The sequence below is a fragment of the Phyllostomus discolor genome, chromosome 2 (genome assembly GCF_004126475.2).
Source record: "Phyllostomus discolor isolate MPI-MPIP mPhyDis1 chromosome 2, mPhyDis1.pri.v3, whole genome shotgun sequence".
Taxonomy (NCBI): domain Eukaryota; kingdom Metazoa; phylum Chordata; class Mammalia; order Chiroptera; family Phyllostomidae; genus Phyllostomus; species Phyllostomus discolor.
The window spans coordinates 151,764,824-151,784,589 of NC_040904.2; the positions used below are offsets into that span (position 1 = coordinate 151,764,824).

A 19,766-nucleotide genomic window follows, 5' to 3' on the forward strand; every position below is an offset into this window, starting at 1 on the left:
CCCTTCACTCCCCTCCACCCTTATATCCTCTCCCACCAGCTTGCCCCCCCTTTAGTTCATGTCCATGTGTCATATTTATAAGTTCTTCAGCTTCTACATTTCTCATACTATTCTTACCCTCCCCCTGTCTATTCCCTACCTACAATCTATGCTACTTATTCTCTGTACCTTTTCCCCCTCTCTCCTCCTTCCACTCCCCTGTTACTAACCCTCCATGTGATCTCCATTTCTGTGGTTCTGTTCCTGTTCTAGTTGTTTGCTTAATTTCTTTTGGTTTTGCTTTAGGTATGGTTGTTAATAATTGTGATAATAATAATTTGCTGTCCTTTTACTATACATGTTTTTTTTTAATTTTCTTTTCTTAGATAAGTCCCTTTAACATTTCATAAAATAAGGGCTTGGTGATGATGAATTCCTTTAACTTGACCTTATCTGAGAAGCACTTTATCTGCCCTTCCATTCTAAATGAAAGCTTTGCTGGATAGAGTAATCTGGGATATAGGTCCTTGTCTTTCATGACTTGAAATACTTCTTTCCAGCCCCTTCTTGCCTGTGAGGTCTCTTTTGAGAAATCAGCTGACAGTCTGATGGGAACTCCTTTGTAGGTTACTGTCCCCTTATCTTTTGCTGCTTCTAGGATTCTCTCCTCCATTTTTACCTTGGCTAATGTAATTATGATGTGCCTTGGTGTGTTTCTTCTCGGGTCCAAGTTCTTTGGGACTCTCTGAGTTTCCTGGACTTCCTGGAAGTCTACTTCCTTTGCCAGATTGGGGAAGTTCCCCTTTATTATTTGTTCAAATAATTTTTCCACTTTTTGCTTTTTCTCTCCTCCTTCTAGTATCCCTATACTCCGGGTGTTGGAATGTTTAAAGATGTCCTGGAGGTTCCTAAGCTTCTCCTAATTTTTTTGAATTCTTGTTTCTTCATTCTTTTCTGTTTGGTTGTTTCTTCCTATTGGTCCACTCCATTGATTTGAGTACCAGCTTCCTTCCCATCACTATTGGTTCCCTGTACATTTTCCTTTATTTCACTCAGCATAGCCTTCATGTTTTCATCTAATTTGTGACCAAATTCAACCAAGTCTGTGAGCATCCTGATTACCAGTGTTTTGAACTGTGCATCTGATAGGTTAGCTATCTCTTAGTCACTCAAAAGGATGAGCTCTGGGGCACTGATTTGTGCTTCTGTTTGAGCCATCCCTCTCTCTCTCTCTCTCTCTCTCTCTCTCTCTCTCTCTCTTTTTGGTCTGGTCACTCCTGTTATGGTAAGGGGCAGAGCCTTAGGTGTTCACCAGGGCTGGGTACTCCAGTCACTAGATTGTGACGTTGTATGTGAGGGTGGGGTCAAGAGGGAACAATGGTGGTAGCTCCATTCTCTGTGGGATCTCAGTCCCTTCTCTGGGATCCTGGGTTGCACGCTCTGCCCTGATCCACAATTGCCACCTCACTGGGTCTGCCAGCTGCTGCTTGCGTACTCAGGGTCCACCCACTGCGATCTTGCATGCCCCAGATGCCTTACATGCTCCAGGTTGCCTTATGTGCCCTGTTCTCTGCGCCACGCCCCTGCGCCCAGCTGCTTGTCTCTGCCCCTCCTACTGGTCTGGATAAATGGGTCTATTTCAACTTCTTGGCTGTCCGACTTCCATTCAGATAAATTTTCTGTCAGTTCTGGGTGTTATTCTGCCTCTAAATTGTTGTTGTTCCAATCTTGGTTGTGTGTGGAGATATGGTGCATCCACCTATGCCTCCATCTTGCCAGAAGTCCTGTCCATTTTTTTTAAACACTTCTTTTCTTTTCTGTACCATAAGATGTTCTAGGCTAACCTTATATGTTCCCTGTCCCAGCCCTGGGATTATTTCTTTCTCTCCAAAGAGCTCTAGTTTCTCTTATTAGTGAAAGGTGTCTTGAAACCAAAATCTGGGGGTTCAAAGACAGCCCAGAGCAAGCAGAAGGAAGGAAATAACCAAGATCAGAGCAGAATTAAATGACATAGAGACTAAAAGCACAATTCTAAAGATCAATGAATCCAAGAGTTGGTTCTTTGAAAAGATAAACAAAATCGACAAGCCTTTAAGCAGACTCATCAAGAAAAAAAGAGAGAAAACCCAAATAAACACAATCAGAAATGAAAGAGGAGAGATTACAACAGATACCACAGAAATACAAAGGATTGTAACAAATTACTACAAAGAGCTGTATGCCAAGAAATTTGAAAACCTAGATGAAATGGACAAATTTCTAGAAAAATATAACCTTCCAAAACTCAATAAAATGGAAGCAGAAAGCCTGAACAAACCAATAACAGCAAAAGAAATTGAAGCAGTAATCCAAAAACTCCCAACACACAAAAGCCCTGGACCAGATGGTTTCACAGGAGAATTCTACAAAGCATTTAAGGAAGAACTAACACCTATCCTTCACAGACTATTTCAAAAAATCCAAAAGGATGGAAGACTCCCAAACTCTTTTTATGAGGCCAACATCATCTTAATTCCAAAACCAGATAAAGACACAAGAAAGAAAGAAAACTACAGGCCAATATCGCTGATGAACATTGACGCTAAAATCCTCAACAAGATACTGGCAAACCGCATCCAACAGTACATTAAGAAGATCATACACCATGACCAAGTTGGATTCATTCCAGGTATGCAAGGATGGTACAATATACGCAAATCAGTAAATGTAATACATCACATAAACAAAAGCAAAGACAAAAACCACATGATCATATCAATAGATGCAGAAAAAGCATTTGATAAGGTGCAGCACCCATTTATGATAAAAACACTCAGTAAAGTGGGAATAGAGGGAGCATTTCTCAACATAATAAAGGCCATATATGAGAAACCTACAGCCAACATTATACTCAATGGGCAAAAATTAAAATCTTTTCCACTAAGAACAGGAACAAGGCAAGGATGTCCACTTTCACCACTTCTATTCAATATAGTACTGGAAGTTCTAGCCACAGCAATCAGACAAGAAAAAGAAATAAAAGGAATCCAAATTGGAAAGGAGGAAACAAAACTGTCACTGTTTGCAGATGACATGATAGTGTACATAGAAAATCCTATAGACTCCACCAAAAAACTGCTTGACCTAATAAATGAATTTGGTAAAACAGCGGGATACAAAGTCAATATCCAGAAATCAAAGGCATTTCTGTACACCAACAATGAAACAGCAGAAGCAGAAATCAAGAAAAAAATCCCATTTGAAATAGCAAAAAGGAAAATAAAATACCTAGGAATAAACCTAACCAAAGAGGTAAAAGACCTGTATTCAGAAAACTACATAACACTGAGGAGAGAAATAAAGGAAGACACAAACAAATGGAAACATATACCGTGTTCATGGATTGGAAGAATTAATATCATTAAAATGTCCATACTACCAAAAGCAATTTACACATTCAATGAAATACCTATTAAAGTACTAATGGCATATTTCACAGACATAGAACAAACACTTCAACAATTTATATGGAACCATAAACGACCCCGAATAGCTGCTGCAATTTTGAGAAAGAAGAGTAAAGTAGGAGGGATCACAATACCTGACACTAGACTATACTACAAGGCCACTGTAATCAAAACAGCCTGGTACTGGCATAAAAACAGGCACATAGACCAATGGAACAGAACAGAGAGCCCAGAAATAAACCCAAGCCTCTACGGTCAATTAATATTTGACAAAGGAAGCAGCAACATAAAATGGAATAAAAATAGCCTCTTCAACAAATGGTGTTGGGAGAACTGGACAGCTACGTGCAAAAAAATGAAACTCGAGCACCAACTTACACCTTATACAAAAATAGATTCAAGGTGGATAAAAGACTTAAATATAAAGCGTGACACCATTAAAGTCCTAGAAGAGAGCGTAGGTAGGAAAATCTCAGATATTTCACGCAGAAACTTTTTTACTGACTTGTCTCCTAGAGCAAAGGACATAAAGGAAAGAATAAACAAATGGGACCTCATCAAAATTTAAAGCTTTTGCACAGCTAAGGAAAACAGTATCAAAATAAAAAGAGAACCAACTGTATGGGAAAACATATTTGCTAATGATACCTCAGACAAGGGTTTAATCTCCAAAATATATAAAGAACTTACACGACTCCACTCTAAGAAGACAAGTAACCCAATTAAAAAATGGGCAAAGGACTTGAACAGACACTTCTCCAAGGAGGACATACAGAAAATCCAAAGACACGTGAAGCGATGCTCAATATCGCTAGCCATCAGAGAGATGCAGATTAAAACCACAATGAGATACCACTTCACACCAGTCAGAATGGCCATCATAAACAAAGCAACAAACAACAAGTGTTGGAGAGGATGTGGAGAAAGGGGGTCCCTAGTGCACTGTTGGTGGGACTGCAGACTGGTACAACCATTATGGAAAGCAGTTTGGAACTTCCTCAGAAAACTAAAAGTGGATCTGCCTTTTGACCCAGCAATTCCATTGCTGGGACTCTATCCTAAGAACACTAAAACACCAATACAAAAGAACCTTTGCACCCCGATGTTCATAGCAGCACAATTTACAATAGCTAGGTGCTGGAAGCAACCTAGATGCCCATCAGTAAATGAATGGATCAAAAAACTATGGTACATTTACACAATGGAATTCTATGCAGCAGAAAGAAAGAAGGAGCTCATACCCTTTGCAACAGCATGGATGGAGCTGGAAAGCATTATGCTAAGTGAAACAAGCCAGGCAGTGAAAGACAAATACCACATGATATCACCTTTAACAGGAATCTAAACAACAAAACAAAACAAAACAAAACAAAACAAAAAACTAGCAAAATATAACCAAAGACACTGAAATAGGGGATAGTCTGACAGTGGCCAGAGGGGAGAGAAGAGGGAATTTCAGGGGGGAATGGGTAGGGATTACAGGAACAAATTTGGAGGACACATGGACAAAAACTAGGGGTGGGGGGTACTGGGGGGAAGGGGGGAGGGTTGGGTGGAGGGGCTGGAACGGGAGTAGGGGGGAGAAAACTGTACTTGAACAATGATTGAAATAAAAAAAAATAATTAAAAAAAAATCTGGGGGTTCGCTGTGTCAATTGCCACTGCTGTCATTACCCTAGGCCCTCTCAGCAGACAACGCTAAAGCTAAAATAATATGTGTATATGGGAACTTGTACATGTACACATAATTTAAATTTCTGTCATCTGTCTCCTCTCTCTCTCTAACCATGAGTTTATTTCATTTTAATCCAATACCACAAGGTTCATTCTAGTCTTCCTCTTTTCCTTATTTTTAACATCTTTCTCTGACACTAAGGAATCTGCTTCTCATTACTCAAAGTTTATTTACTTACTTGCACAGTCCTGAAATGTATATGAACTAGTTTCAGAATTACTAACCTATGCCACTCTAGAGAAGTGGGGCAACTTACTAAATGGTGTACAGTGTGTGTATACATTTCTTTTGATCTTTAGAGTATAGAGTCAAAATACTGTTTTACAAACTTATTTTGATTTGCTCTTTTCTTCCCCACCCCCTCCTGTGTAGTTTGTAACAGAGGTGGACTTGTGTGTTATTGTTGGGATTGAGTTTTTGTGTTATCTCCTCATCCTGCTTGATTTGAATCATTTATTTATATTTTTGGTCTATGAAACATTATCATGGTTTCTAAGAGTCAGAGCTGTTCAGAGAGTTACACTCAGAACTGTTCCCATCATGCCTCCCACGCCCTGCCTCTCCTCCTTATCTCCATATGTGAAAGCAATCTTATTAGTTTCTGGGTTAACCTTCCGTTTCGTTTGGCACAAATGAACAGACATGTGTATGTTTTATTTCTTTTTCTTTTATGAGAGGTGACAGGTAATAGGTACATTTTTGCACTTTGTCTTTCTTAAAAATAATGTATCCCAGAAAATGATTCATATTAGTTCCTAGAAATCCTCTTCTATTTTTTCTTCTACAGCTGTATAGGTGTACATAACTTATTTAATCAGTCTCCTCTATTTAGACATATTCATTGTTTCCAGTATTTTGCAATGACAAATAATACTATAGTTAATTACCCTGTCCCTGTGCATTTTTGTATTATTGGAAGTGTATCTTCTATGTAAATTCTCAGAAGTGGAATTGCTGAATTAAAAGGTAAATGTATATGTAGTTTTCTTAGATATCACCAGATTTCCTTCCAAAAGGTTTTATCAATTTGCGTTCCTATTAACAATGTATAAGAGTACCTGTTTTCCTGTGGAATGTGTTATACTTTTTAATTGTCATCTGTTAATATTAACCCAGTATAGTTTAGCTTAGAAAAGAATTTTTCTAATTATGAGTGATATTAAACATTTTTTCTATCTTTTAGGGTCACTTTTATATCTCTTTTTGTGAATTGTCTGCTTTTGTCTTCTTCCCATTTTAATGAATTTTTAAAACCTTTTTCTCCTCAATTTTAAGAAATCCTTAAAAGTTATGTTAGTTATATTAGTATTTTATCTATAGGTAAAGCTATGATGCAAACATTTTCCAGCTTTTCAGTTGTCTTTGACTATATAATTTTTTGTCACTCAGAAAACTTTTACTTTTATATAGCCAGTTATCAATTTTTTTAAAAATCCCCTTTGGATTTTGCATCATAGTTAGAAAATCTTTTCCTGTACTAAGGTTAAAGAGGAAGTCACCAATGCTTTCTTCTAGTACTCCCCCACCCCCATTCGTTTTACATTTAAACCCTGTTCCATTTGGAGTTTGTGCTTATATATAATAAGATATGGATCTAACTTAATTTTATTCCAGATGGCTATTCTCCTGTCCCAGAACTATGTAATTAAAATTACAGTTTTTCCTAGTAATTTGTGATGACATAAATTACTAAATTTATCATACACTAAATTTAACATATACTAAATTTCCATTTGTATGTGGTCCTGTTTCTGGGCTTTCTGATCTGTCCTCTTTGTCTTTTTATCTGTTAATGTACCAGGACCATACTGTTTTATTTATGAAGACTTTGTGGTATAGGTCTGATCCTTCTCAGTGCACTCTCATCTACCCTTCCTTGTTTGTTTTTCCATGTGATTTCTCTGTGAATTTGGGCATCATCCTTGCACAGGGGCCATGCTACTCTTCTCTGTATCATTGCAATTTCAGTGAAAGTGCTGCTGAAGTGAGTGCTCCACATGATTTTTAATATCAGTTTGTCTACCTTTATGAAAAAGCTTACTCATGTTTTTATTTGGGTTGTGTTAAATTTTGCATTAATGTAGAGAGAGTTGACAATTTGCACTGAGTTATGCTAACTCAAAACTGGGAGTGTTTTTCCATTTGTTTGGGTCTCCTTTCATACCTTTCAGGAACATTTTTCTCATATAGTTTTGCACTTTTTGAGTTTATTCTAAAGTATTTAATCTTCTTGGTTGTTAATGTAAATGAACAGTTTTTCTTTTATTATGTCCTCTAACTAGTTATTATGTATATATGAGAAAAATAATTTTTGTATGGACTGTTTTTATCTTGCTACCTTTAACTATTTTTATTATTTTACTTAATGCCATTTCTTGACTTGAACCAGAAATAAATTTTTATTGTTTTAAGCCTTTGAGATTTGGTTTATTTGTTACAGTGGTTAGCCAATTCTGACTGATATAAGGCAGACATAATTCTATTACCACTCAGTGTCTCAAAATAAAGACACCAAGGCCAGAGATATTAACAAATTTACTCAACATGACAGAGCAATGGGCAAAACTGGCTTTTAAATCAAGATCCTATGCCATCAACCAGTGCACAGTACTTTCTCTTCAGGGTGTGGCTTCCCGGGGTGCGTCTATTAGTTTCCATTCGAAAAAGAAAGAAAACAAGTTCATTTCTCACCTCCCTTTGTTTTGTCTATGGTGGCAGTCATGTTATTAGTTACAGGGAACTGAGGGGAAGTATAAGGAGGACTATTGGATGGCTGATAGCACTGGAGCAGACCAGCAAGCTGCCCAGATTTAACAGACTGTGAGTTGCACCTCACTTTATGGACTCAGGAAGCTACAAGGTTTTGTAGCTATAAGTACACAATATAAATACACAAGATTTTGTAGCTGTAAAACTTACAAAAGCTTAGAATGAAAGGTCTACCTTTCCAATTGTTCCAAGTATGCAACCAGTATGATCTTTCAAAGATAAAAATAGGTAACTATCATTCCCTTTCTTAAATCATTTAATGGATTCATGTTGGTTTCAGAATAAAGGCAGAACTCCTTCACATGTCCTCTGTTTTACTCTCCAGGCTCAGCTCCACCCCTCACTTTTCCACCCCGGCGACCTAGACACAGTGATGTGCCTGCACTACTTCTTCCTCTGCATCCTGTTCAGGTAGCATCTTCTCCAGCATGCCTTTCCTGACCCTGCTGAGAGACCCCTTCTATGCCTTCTGTGGTTCCTTGGTCTAACCTTAATCACTTTGCATTTTTTAAATTTAATCTTCACTGCATTTTTTTCCCATTATCATTTAGTCTCCTTATACCTGCCCCCCCCAAGAAATCACCACACTGTTGTCCATGTCCATGAGTCCTTTTTCCTTTTTGCTCAATTGCCCCACTCCCCAACATTGTATTTTAATCACTTAATCATTGCCTTCTTTTAAACTCCTGAGGGTACAGGCTATATTATTTAATTTTAGATTGCAGATTCTAGTACCACACATCACATAGTAGGCACTAATATATATTTGTTTTCTCTTACCTTTTTTAAAAAAATTATGGCATACTCTTATCTTTTCTTACCATGTTTTCTTCTTTCCTGCATGGGAAATGATTTTTCTATATCCTCAGAATTGTCACCATCATGAGCTGTGGGTTGTCATGAAGTTTTCAAACTCTCAAGAGAAACCTCGTATCAATGATGTAAGATTTTTAAAAGAGAATAATAAACTGACATGTTTTTTTCTTCCCACTTATTTTCTTTTCCGTATGGGAATGATTTGCAACTGTCATTGAGATGAGTAATTCCCAGCCTTTTATAAAATGCAAACCTGAAAATGTTCTTTGAAATCTGACCATGCCATTTCTAAAAGGCATTGCTTTCTGTCAAAAGTCTGCTCCAACTCTGGCAATCGATATTTTACAAGTATCAGATGTATTCTCTGGACCTTTTCTTTTTTGACATTTGGCAGTGATAAGAGCTATTGTTTATTGAGCTCTAGCTGTGTGTTAGAAGCTCTTCTAAGCATAATACATACAGGCTACTTTATGAAGCAGATTTAGTGCCACCATTTTACAGGTGAAGAAACCAAGGCATACAGAGAGATTAAGTAACTTTCCCAAGGCACCTTAGACACAGCTAGTATGAAAAGAAACCGAGATTAGATTTTCAGGGGAACTAAACCCAGAGTCCATATTCTAAAATTGCAATAGACCACTTTCTCCACCTATAGGTCATCCTACTTCACCTCTTGGCATATGTGATGTTTGTATGCTGCACGTGCGTCTACTATTATTTCCCAAATAATACCCTGCAATCTTTATTCAGAGGGAGTGTCTTGTCTCTTTAGCCTTCACAATACCTAGTACAGTGCTAGACACATGGTACAAAAATTTCATAAACATGTGCTCAATTGCTTTGAAGCTTTAAATTCTTCTTCTGGTCTTAGGAAATTGTATATAGGAATTTTTAACAAGTTAGGTACAGTAGCATATTAAAATATCTCTAAATTTATTTATTCAAGAGATTAATTTATGATGATAACAGATATGATGGGAACCCAAGAAGGGGAGGAGATCCTCACAACCTCACCCATTTACTGTCTCTCATTTTTATCAGGCTTTCAGATGGAGGTAGCAATGCTTTGATGGATACCAATGAAATTGGGTGCCTCGAGACCTGTTTGCTTTGTACCAAAACTCGTTGATAAAGCATTTATTTTATTCATTCTCTTTCATAACTTCCTCACCTGAGGACCATGACTCTTCTCTGAAGGAGGAGTAGGAAGGTCGTTGTCACTGTATGAAGGTGTGACTGAGCTCTTCTTTGGCCCAAGGACACCTTCAACTCAGCTTGTCTGCTCTAACTCCCTTTAGTACACTGACTGCCTTCATTAACTGGAAAGCCTCCCAATGGGAGGTTAAAATACCCATCCATATCACAATGGATGGGGTTAAGGGAAGACACAGAGGTACCAACTACTACCCTCAAGAAAATAATAACTTTATTACCAAAACCCTCTGTCCTTCATGCAAATAGATCCCAACAGGCTACCAATCTTGTCTGCAAATGTCTGAATCTACTGAATGTATATTTACAAAATATACCTGGGAAGTTATTATTCCATTATTATTTTCTCAAACCAGTGTCAAACTCAAGAAACCAGAAAGGAAAATAATTGTATATATTCAATTTCTTCATCAAAGCTCCTGTAGTCTAAGGCCAAGTCTTCTGAGAACTTTTGTCACATTATCTTTTTTATTAATAGGTACTTTTCTAATCATTTTGGGTTACAAAAATAAAACATGTGTATGGTAGAACTATTGAAAATTAGAAATATATGTTTAAGTGTTTACAAATTCATAATCTCTTTACTCAGAGATACCTATTGTTAATAATTTGCTATATTTCCCTGTCTAGATAGGGAGATGGATAGATAGATTGTAAGAAAGAAACATAACTACTGCATATATGCACATATAAAATCTCCACTGACTCCATGTGATTTTGTGAACATTTTTCAGATCACTTAAGATTCTGCAATGACCTTTAAAAAGGCTTTATAATGTCTCTTGTATAACTATACATTTTATTTAACGATATGACATCGTTGGATATTCTGATGCCTTCGCTGAGACAAACATCAGGATTTGCTCCTCCAAATCCCATCTGAACAAAGAGAAAAGCACATCACAAACTGCACAAACATAGAGGGAAATTTTCCAAAGGAATGAAGCCACCTTCATCTGCCCAATAAAATCCTGGGATTAAAACACACACACACACACACACACACACACACTCTCTGTTCTTTTTTTTTTGGAAAAGGCCCAGAACCTAGGTGCCTTTCTGACTTCATCAAAATGATTCAAGTCCAGTGGAGTCCTGTAAGTGTTTGAAATCCCTCACCAGTGTCCAAAGGCAAGACAGTGACAAGAGGAAATCTTTGTCAGATTTTTAGCTACTTCATTTTCTTAAGCCAAGCAGCAAATATCACAAGATCAACTTTACATGCAGTACTTTGGCTGCTTGCATTGCTGATCAAATAGTGGGAGAACTACAGGAAAGGACAATTGGAGAATATTACTTCTACTTATGCAAATAGTTTACTTTTTCTCTGTTACCATGAGGTGTAAACACCTGCTTTGAAATATATTTACCCAGAGAAAAATGGGATTAATTTATCAGGCAAAAGATCATAAACAAAAAAGAATTAGGTTAGTTCTAAAAGAAATTAGATTGGGGGATACAGCAAGAGAAATCAGAGAAAAACTTCATTTTAACATTTTGTGCAGTGAAGCCTTACTTTTATAGCATAGAAATGCAAATTAAAATATTATATACTATTTCATACTGTCGTATTGAAATGAATTAAAATGCTGAGTGTGAATAAGGATGTGGACAAGAGGAAGCTCTGAGACGGTGTTGGGGAAGCACGAGGTAGTTATGTAGTACCTTGCAAAGCTAAAAGAACATATTCCGTCCAACAGAGCTTTGGTAAAGACAGAGAGAGATTAAGGTGTTTTTGTTTTGCTTATTAACATAATGATATATAAGTGATGATGAAATATCAAGGTTGAATGTCCTGCCTCCTTGCTAAGGCTCAGGAAAGAGACAGATGCTGGAGCACTGGTGCACCAGGGTGGAGCACCGAGAGTGTCTCCCTCAGGCTCAGGTAATAGGAAGGGACATTGGAGAGATTTTACAAACAGAAATATAACGACCAAAACGTCAGTCTACTTTCTTATTCTCACTATATGCCAAGATTTCTGAACAATATTCCTCTCTGAAATGAAAAAGTCTTTTGTTTGTCTGTTCTTGACAGTAGCTGTGGTCATTGCACATTTTTAAACTACATTGGTTATCCTTTAATTGTCATAGTTTTCTATCTACATGGAAGTTAATTCAGAGAATTTTCGGTTACACAGTCAACCCCTGACACTCATGGGTTCAGCTACATAATCCCTCAGGAACAGTGGGATTGAAGAAAGGTTTCCTAGAACAGGGTAGACTGCACCCAGTTGGTAGATCAAGGGAGAGGAGACAGTGGAAAGGGAGAGATTAAAGAGAAGGGTGGTATATAATGAATGTATCAAAGTCTGTAGACTTTTGTACAATAGTTGTGTTTCCCTTTTGTTTATATCCTTGGGTGACTTTGGGCCTGACAGTGGCTTTGCTTGACCAATGGGACAGTAACACATGTAATGTAAAAGCAACTTATAAAGTGTGAGCACACAGGGGCTTGTTCTTTTATGTCCCTTGGGGAATCCTATAGACATTCACATGCAAACAGCTTACTGGGTGATGAGTGACACATGGCCTAGCCACTCTCGTCACCCCAGCTGATATCAGGCCAGTTCCCAGACATGTGAGTAAGGCTGTTCTAGACCATCCACTCCCAGACAAGCCTCCAGCTAGCCATTGAGATGTGAGTGAGGGCAGCTGAAATTAGCCCAAACTGGCCCATTTGAGCAGAAACATCTGCTTATCTTCAGATGTGTGAGCAATGGTATGTCATTATTGCTAAGCCACTAACTTTATATCACAGCAAAAGCTAACTGGCATAAAGTTCTTGAGTAGGTGAGTGAGGGTGGGAGAGAAGGCAGAGGCAGAAGGGACAGATTGGTCTTGGATATGAGACAATACATTTGAACACATAGATGTTCGAATCCCACCCTCAACACACACACACACTCCTTCCCCCACTTACCCTCAGGGTCGGAAGAAAGAATGTAGGCTGGTATATGACATCAACTAAGTTTCAATCGTGGCTTTGTTCTTTATAGCTGAGTGATCTTGGGCACACATCCTATTCATGTATAAAATAGAGATGATAATATTTACCTAACAGAGTTGTTGAAAAGATTAAATGACAACATATGTATAAGAGCCTGGCTTTTAATAAACACCCTTTAAATGCTGGCTAAGTATATCACTGGGTAAAAATACAGCATAAATTTGAGACGAAGTGATAGAGAAAAATTGGAGTGTGCATGTCAGCTAATAATATCAAACATCAATAATACAAGAAGTAGGATATTATCAAAGGGTTAAAGTATGACAATAAGAATTTGAAGATAAAGAAAATGAATGATGGTGAAAATTTAAAAATGTAATTATAAAGGAACTTTTAAAAATAAACTATTTTTTTTAGTTTACAGTTTTTAGTTTTTAATTTAGTATTTTAGTTTATTGTTGAGTAGTAACAATAGTCCAATTGAGGTTTATAAAAAACAAATATATGGAGAACACACTCTGGACAGTTTTGATGCCGCCACAGGCTCGGGAGCTCAAGCATAGAATCGGGGAGAGCAAGTACTGGGATTGTTGGATGGCAAAGGATGTGGCAGATGAAAACAAAACAAATAATGGAGTCTAGGTAGCTAATACTAGAGGTAGTTGGCCATGGGGCTTGAGTTGGCCTGGAGACAAGAGAGAACATAAAGGAACTGACCGACTGAGAGAACAGGATGGGGTCAAAGGGCAAGGAGCAGGAGTCATGTAGATGTACCTGTACATAGGGAGCTGCAACTTTCTTAGTGAATAGTATCGCTCTGTCTATTTGCCTCATTGCCTCAAGACAATGTTATTTTATCCTATGATTTTGTGTTTTATTTCAGGAATACTTACTTTCTGAACTTCTTTAAGGGACACCAAACTATTTAAAAGAGAACTGTTTAGATAAAGAAGATGTGGTCAAGATATACAATGGAATATTACTCGGCCATAAAAAAGAATTGAGTCTTACCATTTGCAACAGCATGGATGGACCTAGAGGGTATTAGCATAATTAAATAAGTCAGAAAGAGAAAAAAAAATGCCATATAATTTCATTTATATGTGGAATGTAAAGAATGAAATAAATAAACAAACAAAACTGAAACAGACTCATAGGTACAGAGAACAGACTGATGGTTGCCAGATTGGATAGGGGTTGGGGACACTGGGTGAAAAAGGTGAAGGGATTTAGAAGTACAAATTAGTAGTTACAGAATAGTCAAAGGAATGTAAAGTACAGCATAGGGAATATGGTCAATAATATTGTAGTAATCGTGTGTGGTGCCACGTGGGTACTAGATTTATCAGAGGAATTACTTTATAAATTATATAAATGTCTAACCACTGTGCCATATGCCTGAAACTAATATAAAATAACATTGAATGTCAACTGTAATTGAAAAACAAATTAACAACAACAAAAAAGAGCTTTGGGTTTAAAATCCAGCCCATCTTGTTGGCTCTCCTCTCAGGATACTCTGCCTATTGGATCATCTGTGTTAGGTACTAAAACTTTTCCACAAGTGACCATTATTATCCTTGCATGTTAGGGCAGCAAGAAACAGGATTTTTTCTAGCATGCAGATGTGCATATGGAGTCCGTCTGAATCTACCCATATTCACACATCTTCTGATCTTCGAGTGAGCCTGTGAACTCTTGCCCCTCTTCTCTGCCTCTTTAGGTTCTGTCCATTTTGCAGACCCAGCCCATCTTGCAGCCCCCCGGGGCTGCCCCGTTGTTGCAGCCCTATACGGCGTCTGCTCCTCTGAACCATGACAGCAACTCCCCTGACACTTAGCATGGGCTGTCTTTGATTCCAGGTTTTCTTAGGACCTACGAATCAATACATTTTGGAGCTAGAATAGGCTTCAGAGAACACTTAATTTAATTCCCTCATTTTGCTGATGAGAAAATTGAAATTCAGAAATAGTTAGTGAAATAGAAATCTAGCCTGCTTTTGTCAATATCTGGTGATCTTCCTACCACGCTATTTGTATGTTCTGAGAGGATGTGAGGTTCCTCAGGATAAGCACTTCCTTGAGTCTATAGCATTTACTTTTGGGGACCTTCAGTAGATATTCCCCCACAGTGACATGGAGGTTTACCAGACTACACGGGACAGCTGAAAGGGGACTAAATTCATGCACAGAACAGACTTTACAGTTTAAAAACTTATTATGTTTCTTGAACCCTTAGATGTATATTTTTCCAAATAAAATGTGTTAGAAAGTTTATGTTTGATATATAGCTGTTGGGGTGTTTTCATATTTATTACAACCAAAAAGAGGTTAACAGCTTTGTTTCCTTAATTTGCAACCAAGGGTGGTCTTATTTAGGATGCACATGGACCAGCTCGGACCAGTGGAGGTTACAGATCCATGTTTGAGTCCTGGTGGAGGAGAGTGCTCTCACCCAGCCCTTCTGCCAGGTAACTGAAAGAAGCTTACTTTTGTGGTTATTGATTGTTATTTCATTTCAGAAAAAAATACATTGAGGAGTCAATTTGATAAACAAAAGCAGTTTTGCAATTTAACTTAATTTGGTAATATGGATTAGGAAAAAATGAAAAAAAAGCAATATAAAAGTACACATTGGGAGCTGAAAAAGTATTGTTACCAGAAATTACCAATTTCCCCTATTTTGAATTTAATTACATAAAAAGCAATGTATTACCTAAGATTATCCAGAATTTATAATATGACTTAGCACCCATCACCTTGAACTTCTCTAAGCCCATTTGAAAACTGAATACAGAGCCTGGCTCTCTCATTCCAACGAGTCCATCTACAACCATGATAAGAAGAAGTTCCCCCAGAATAGTTCAGTCAAAGCTCAAACAAACACTAATGCAATTTAATTAACACTGCCATCAATGCTTGTTTCAAGATGGTTGTTCTAAAATCCTAGGAAAGGCTTGTGAATTTCTTGAAATGGAAAAATTCTTCTAGTAATTCTTCCCCTGAGTTCAGCTGGGGCATTCCAGCCCCGGTGGGCCTCCTTCCTACTCCCCCCTCAGCCTTCCTTCCTTTTTCCCCCTCCGTCACATCGAAGAAATGACAAACACCACCCACTTGCAGTCATCCACCTAACGCCACCCACAGGAGCCAAAAACCTGAAGAAAGCACATTTATTTAACAATGTAATTTGCAGATAACATTTTCACAGAAAAATGTTCTCACCCTCTTGGTGCTGGTCTGCTGTGTACTTTTCTTCCAGGCTTGTTCTTCCCCAAATGACTAGAGCTTTTGCTGGCATTTCTCTGAAAGTAAGAATCAAAAAAGCTACCTGAATTTGCAGGCAGTTTCCTGTGGGGCTCACTCACGTTTTGCAGAATGCATGCTCCGTGAGCAGAAGGTGGGCAAGGTGTTTGAAAAAACAGGAAGCACCTCTGAATGTGAGACTTTCTTCCTGGAAGCAGAAACTCCCTTTGAGATAGCTGATGCTTCTTGCCATCTCACCTATGGGCACTTCTGTGAAGCCTTTAAGGACTTGAAAGGCCATGAACGGGGCTTCTCAATGGCAAGATTGTTTGGAAAGTCTGGTTCATCCATGTGTCTGGTAGAAATCCACAGCTTTTCTATTTTTCTCCTATGCAGGTTTCTCTTTTTTGCTGAGGATATTGATAACCATGGACATCAAGGCAGGCTTTTAAAAATTACGATTAGTGTGGTAAAGAACACATAACATGAGATCTAACCTGTGAACACAATTTTCAGTGTGCTATAGAGCATTGTTAACCGTAGACACGACGGTGTGCAGCAGCTCGCTAGAACGTCTTCGTCTTGCACGCCTGAAACTTCACCGTTTAACAGTGACTCTCCGTCCGCCCCCCACAGGCCCTCACAACTACTGTTTTACTTTCTGCTTCAATGAGTTTGATGCTTTTAGATACCTCATGTAAGTGGAACCATGCAGAATTCGTCTTTCTGTGCCTGGTTCATTTCACTTCATGTTTCATCCATGTTGTAGCATATAATAAAATTTCTTTCTTTTTATAGCTAAGTGATATTCCAAGCATATGCTACATTTCTTTATCCATTTATATGTCAATAAACATTTGGGTTGTTTCCACCTCTTGACTATTGTAAATAATGCCACGATAAACATGGGAGGGCAAATATTTCTTTGAGACATTGATTTCAATTCTTTGGATATGTACTCGAAAATGAGATGGCTGGATCATAGGGTAGTTGCATTTTTAATTTTGTGAGAAATCACCATGTTGTTTTTTATAGCACTGAGCTGCACCATTTTACATTCCCACGGTGCACAAGGGTTTCAATTTCTCCACATCCTCACCAACACTTGTTATTTTCTGTGTTATGGACGGTGGTTATCTTAATCAGTTCAGGCTGCTATAGCAAAAATGCCATAGACTGGGTAGCTTAAATAACAAACACTTATTTTTCACAGTTCTGGAGGCTTAGAAGTCCCAGATCAAGCCATGGCAGATTTTGTGTCTGGTGAGGGTTCACGTCCTGATTCATAGAAGGCTGTCTGGTCACTGTCCCCTCATGGCAGGATCAGGGGGAGAGAGAGAAAGAGAGAGAGAGCTGGGCTCTTCATCACCTTACAAGGGCACCTATTCCATCATGGGGGCTCCACCCCCATGACCTCATCCAAACTTAATTACCTCCCGGAGACCATGCCTTCAAATACCATCACAACAGAGATTAGTCCTAGAACAGTCCTAATACGACAAACAAACTTTTAGTTTATAGCAGCATCCATTCTAACAATTGTGGTGATAGTTCATTGTGCTTTGGTTTGTGTTTCCCTGATGACTTGTGATATTGCAGCTCTTTGTTATATACCTTTATGTCTTTTCCTGAAAAGCGTCTGTTCAACTCTTTGGCCCAGTTCTAATCAGATTATTAGGGTTTTGGTGTTTTTTTTTCTTTCTTTTCTTTCTCTTTTTTTTTTTTTTGTTGAGTTGTAGGAGTACTTTGTACATATGGTGGAGATTAACTCTTTGTCAGAATTATGGTTGGCAAATATTTTCTCCCATTCCGTAAGTTGTCATTTTACTCTCTTTATTGTGTCCTTTGTTGTGCAGAAGCTCTTTAGTTTGATGTAATCCCACTTATCTATTTTTACTTCGTTGCTTATGCTTTTGGTGTCATGTCTAAGAAATCACTGCCAAGAATGATGTCATAAAGTGTTTCCCCTATGTTTTCTTCTAGAAGTTTTACAGTTTCTGATTTTATGTTTAGTTCTTTAATCCATTTAAAGTTGATTTTTGTTTATGGTGTAATATAGTTGTTCAGTTTTTTCCTTCCTTCCTTCCTTCCTTCCTTCCTTCCTTCCTTCCTTCCTTCCCTTTCTTTCTTTCTTTCTTTCTTTCTTTCTTTCTTTCTTTCTTTCTTTCTTTCTTTCTTTCTTTCTTTCATGTGGCTGTCTACTTTTCTCAACACCATTTGTTGAAAAAACAACACTTTCTCAAACATGTATTCTTGGCAAACTTGTTGAACATCAGTTAGCCATATATGTATATATGGGTTTATTTCTGGGTTCTCTCTTCTGTTTCATTGGTGTATATGTCTGTCTTTATGTGAGTACCATACTGTTTTGATTAAAGTAGCTTTGTAATATGTTTTAAAATAAGGACCTTTGATGCCATCTTTATTTCTCTTCAAGATTGTTTTGGTTATTGGGGTTCTTTGTGGCTCCATATGAATTTCATAACTTTTTTCTGTACCTGCAAAATTGCCAATGAGATTTTGATAGGGATTGCATTGAATCTGTAGATTGCTTTTGATAGTATGGCTATTTTAACAATGAATCTTCTAATCCAAGGGCACAGAATGTTATGCCATTTATTTTTGTCTTTTTAAGCTTTTTTCAGCAATATTTTGTAGTTTTCAGTGTGTAAATCTTTTGTTTTCCTGGTTAAGCTTATGCCTAAGTATTTTATTCTTTTTTGATGCTATTGTAAATGAGATTTTCTTAATTTTCTTTTTGAATTGTTCATTGTTAAAGTATAGAGATGCAACTGGTTTTTATATGTTGATTTTTATTCTGCAACTTCACTGAATTTATTATTTTATTTTCTGTCTGTCTTGTAGTTTCTGGTTAAAAGATCTGATAAGCTTCCTTCTGCACTCAGCATTCATATCACCAGTTTGGTTCTGTGATCTACATGTTAGGATAGTCAATTTTGTCAGAGAAAAAAAAACAATATGCTAAAGGAAGGGAAAATCTGCAAATCATGATATGATAAAGAAAGTTTGAAAATATGGAGGTTATTTTGCCTGAAGAAGAGCCTTACAGTTGTCTTCAAATAATTGAAGTTTGGGTAAAGAAAATTTTCCCTACATAGTTACAAATGTGAACATTCAAGTAAATGGGCTGAATAAAATAGGGGAATTCAGTTTTAGTTTAATTATGGGAGAAATTTTATTATTGCTCTGAAAATGGCATGAGCTACTTGAGAGAATATGCTCCTTATCATTGGATGCTCCATAAGAGCCATTAATGGGAGATTTTGTAGGAAGGTATTATATGTTGATAGAGGATTGAAATAAGTGGTTTCTGAGTTCCCTTTATTGTAAAGGTTATGCTTCTAAGAACCATCACATCAGATTTTTCAGTTTCCTAAATTATGCTTTTCCACACTTACATTCTTTTAAATCAAGGCACATTTCTGATGCAGAGCAATATGTATGCACTTGGGCCAGCTAAAAGTTCTGGAAACACCCAGCAGAACCAATTTGGGTTCAGGTCGACACTGTGCTCCTCTTCTGCAATCAAATTCAAATGCAGGCAGCGGTGAGCTGACAGTGGTGCAACACATGGAGTTTCAGCTGTTCTTGGGGAAGAG

The 19,766-nt window shown here is 37.6% G+C and overlaps 1 non-coding gene across 1 annotated transcript; it reads right to left on the reverse strand.

The window, feature by feature from the left end:
* Positions 1–7,044: 7,044 nt before the first annotated feature.
* Positions 7,045–7,152, reverse strand: LOC114514224. Its single transcript, XR_003685959.1, has one exon. It is a non-coding gene; the product is annotated as a U6 spliceosomal RNA (small nuclear RNA).
* Between the last annotated feature and the right edge of the window lie 12,614 nt (positions 7,153–19,766).